The 3946-nt window shown below is 38.7% G+C and overlaps 1 long non-coding RNA gene across 1 annotated transcript; it reads left to right on the top strand.

The window, feature by feature from the left end:
* The first annotated feature begins 244 nt into the window (after window positions 1-244).
* On the top strand, window positions 245-2163 carry LOC106964391 (uncharacterized). The gene is made up of 3 exons (XR_001428411.1): window positions 245-462; window positions 1460-1527; window positions 1612-2163. It is a non-coding gene; the product is annotated as an uncharacterized LOC106964391 (long non-coding RNA).
* The last annotated feature ends 1783 nt before the right edge of the window (window positions 2164-3946 follow it).

The raw sequence follows: 3946 nt of genomic DNA, 5'->3' as shown, positions 1-3946 counted from the left end.
TTCAACCAAAAATCAACGATTCTAACTATTTTTCAACGTTGATTTAACATCATGTGCTATCTGGGTTGTGACCACGTGGATGAACTCTTGAAGTAACTTTGGTTGGTTAGCACTCCTGGGAATGGCCGCCAGTGTTCCTGTTTCTTTAAACTGGGACAGGAAGTGCTGTTGTTTGATATTTATTTTTTTTTAGCTTATTTCACATTGTAAGTTCAGGTTCTGCTTAACTTATTTCTTGACTACAGTTCAGGCAGTAATCAGGCCTGGGTGCGGCTTCAGAAAGCCACTTGGCGGTTAGCTACATTCATAGTTAGCTACATTCACACAGAAGCATGTTAGTTTGAAGACACGATGGAGGACGGAGCCTGAACCTCTCAAAATCTGTAACAAGAACACCACACACATTTTGATGGCTGATTTTCTGAGCTTTCTACAATGGTCACAGGACTCTGGGTTAGAAAGGTTAGCATATATTCATTCTGTCATGGTTTTAAGCTTGCTAGTCCAGGTTAAAGCCTCTCAAAACCATGCTAACACAGGTTAGCAAGATTAGAGACATACTCTATGTGTACGTTAGACCTGTGCCAGTTTTTGGGTGTGTTATACATTTAATAATGTTTCAAATTTTGTAAAACTTTGAATATTTTCCCCTTTTCTAGTTAGCTTAGCATAGCTAGCTAAAGAAAGAGTGCTTTTTTTTTGCTTATCTGCTGATTAGCTTGAATTGTTAGGTGTTTAACCTAACAATTTGGACTGCCAGACTTTTTTTAAAAAGGTTTCTGTGGCACTAGTGACTTTTATCAGTAGATGGACAGAAAGACGGGCAGAGAGAGAAGTGGAAGACATGCAGCGTGGTCAGGAATCAAACATCTACCGCTGAAACATGTGACGCCCATAGAGAAAAACTATATAAACTTTTCAATAGTTTTACTTCTAAATAGACATGGTCTGTTACTAATGTCTTTGTTAGCTTTTTAAGCTAACCAGTAAGAAAGGCTCTTTCTATTCCACTCTTTAATAATGGTTAAAACTGAACAGCACGGAGCTCATGATGAGAAAATAAAATGTGTCGTTTCTATTTTTTCCCCATCTCTTTAGCAGCAGTAAGTAGTCCAGGTTTCTCTGTGACATGAAATACATTGCATGAATTGGAGAGAAACTCCCGCTCTTTTGTGTTTCTTTAAAGCTGGAGTGAATTTCTCTGTTTTCCTTTCTCTGACTGAGCTTTCGCTCACGTGTGTCAATTCTTTCCCCCAGACTTTTTTTGATCGCAGATTATAATTAAGAAATAATTTCGACAGCCACGGAGGTGTGAAAGATCTGCATCTAAATGTTAATTTCGCTCACAAAGTGTGTGAACCTGCACAGATGTTAACGCCGGCTCCGCGTTGGCTTCTTTTTGTTTGTGCACCTCGGTGTTTTCCCGGCTCACATGTGTTCTTACCCTCGGCTCTGTTAGCAGCCCGTCGGATCTGTCAACTTGGGGAAAATTTCCATTTTGCAGCTAACTCTGCAGCCTTTTGATGGGTACGTCTTGCCTACTTTTATCTCTCGGTGCGTCTGCAAACTAATTAATATTTTTTTCTCTCCCTCTCGCTTGCTCTCCTTCAGGCAAATATTTGTTTCCTCAGAAGTGAGCGTGGGCAAACCTTCCTCACAGCTCCATATGCTGCCAGCTGCCAATCAAGTGGCCCAGAACCCTGAAACTAATCGCACAGCCCCCCTCCCTCTCTGCTCTGCCTCTCCTCTTCCTGTCGTTCAGCAGGAATCAGGGAGTGTGTGTGTGTGTGTGTGTGTGTGTGTTTATATATGAATCAGTAAAGCTGAAATAACGACGGATGAGTCAAAGTTAAAGGAATATGTTCTGTCAGTTCACTCCAAACCGTCTGTGTCGATTTTTCCGAATAATTGTATTATTTTTTATTAATACTAGTATCAAAGGAACTGAATTGATTTGAATGTGTTTGGGAGCTTCATCAGTGTTTTTGTCTGCAGTATGCTTCTAATTGTCTTTTGCACAGTCCATCAATGTTGCATACCAACATTTATAAGACAAATAAAGACATATTGCTAAAGTATTCACTCCCCAGTTAACTCTTTCCACATTTTCTTTGGCTTTAGGACCAAAAACATGTGTGTTTTATGTGTTTTTCACAAGTTAAATCAACACAAAGTATAGCTTTTTTGTGTGTTTTGAAAATGTATGCAAATAAAAATCTGAATAGTGTGGTGTGCCTTTTTTTTATTCAGCCCTTCCGAGTCAAGACTTTACAGAATCCCGTTTATGCAGGAGTCGCAGACGCACGTCTTTGTTTCTACTGACTTGAACCTGGAAAAACAGATAATCTTAATCTCAGTCAGAGTTCATGAAGAACATCTGTAAAAAAAGCAAAAAAAAAAAAAAAAAAAAAAACTTTATAGCAATTTATATCTGAACTGTTCCACTGTGGCTCTGGCTGTGTGGTTCTGGTTGTCCTGCCAGAAGACAAGCCTCCGACCCAGTCTTGTGGATTTGGTATGCTTTGATTCGAAGACAAAAATGTCCTGTCTGACTTGCAGGGCTTCTGGCAAACTGCAAACAGAACTTCTTATGTTTATTTTTCTGCCTATTTCTCTAAATAATCTCATCAGCTTGTTTTCAGATGACGGCTTGAACAAAGCTCTGTGTTCAAAGCCTGTTTTACAACCTTATTCTGCTTTAAACTTCACATCTTTCTCCCCAACCGGTCGGCAGTGTTTCTTGATGCTGCTTGTTCGCTAATGTTATTTAACAAACATTGGAGGCCTTCAGTAGTTGGGTTACTTATAAATACAACCAGCTGAATTTCAGGGGGGCGGCCAGAAATTTGTTTCTAAGAACAAATTTCTAAGAAGTTTCTAAGAAATTTGTTGTTTCTGAGAAATTTGTTCATAGGAACAACAAATTTCTAAGAAGAAATGTGTTGTTTCTTCTTAGTTTAATAACTAAGAAGAAACAACAAATATCTGAAAATAAACTGTCTCAGTCTATATTAAAACATTTTTCTAATTTTATTTTGGATTTTATAAAGCTATTTATTGAGTCTTACATCTCTGTCTTGATTGAAGAAGTTGACTCTAAGACGTCTTATGAGCTAAACATGATTCTCTGGGAGGAGCTTTGTGGTTGAAGAGAGGGCCGTGGCCTCTCCAGGCCTCCCACTTGGGGTTGCCCCTGCTGTTCTGGATTGTTTTTCATTAGAATTAAAATGGACCTTTTTTTTTTCCAGATTTTTTCCTTCATAATTACCTGTACATTCTAACTACTTTGTGTTGGTCCTTTGTCTGAAATCTCAATGAAACACACTGAAGTTTGTCATATATTCTACTTTGACTGCTGGTGTTTAGATTACCGCTTCAATTGTTGGAACATTTCACTTCTTTTTATCTCCTCTATTTTCAGTAGCATGTGTTGCTGTATGTGAAAAATGAAAAAAAGAAATCTTCTCCAAAGACAGATGATATGACACGATGTCCTTCTCTAATAAGTTCGCTGTTGTATCAGTCGTTGTCGTGTTGTACAGGCTGCAACCACTTCCACACACACGCACACACACACGCACACACACACACGGTCCTCAGTGTCTCCCTCCTGCTATCAGCATCATGAGCGTGTAAGTGATCCTGTCTTTGTGAGGTTAATTGAAGGCAGGAGCGCTGACTGTCTCAGACATAATCTGTCTGCGTGAACTGTGTGTGTTTGCCAGAGTGTGTGTGTGTGTGTGTGTGTGTGTGTGTGTGTGTGTGTGTGTGTGTGTGTGTGTGTGTGTGTGTGTGTGTGTGTGTGTGAGAGAGAGAGAAAGGAAGGAATGTGTTCAATGGGACTACATATATATATATATATATATATATATATATATATATATATATATATATATATATATATATATATAAAAAAACGAAAAAAAACACACACACACTCTCTTTT

Source organism: Poecilia latipinna, unplaced genomic scaffold (genome assembly GCF_001443285.1).
Source record: "Poecilia latipinna isolate Pla-1442-1.1 unplaced genomic scaffold, P_latipinna-1.0 Scaffold1668, whole genome shotgun sequence".
NCBI classification, from domain to species: Eukaryota; Metazoa; Chordata; class Actinopteri; order Cyprinodontiformes; family Poeciliidae; genus Poecilia; species Poecilia latipinna.
Note: the sequence above shows the minus strand (reverse complement) of the source record. Positions and strands in the feature narration are given on the sequence as shown.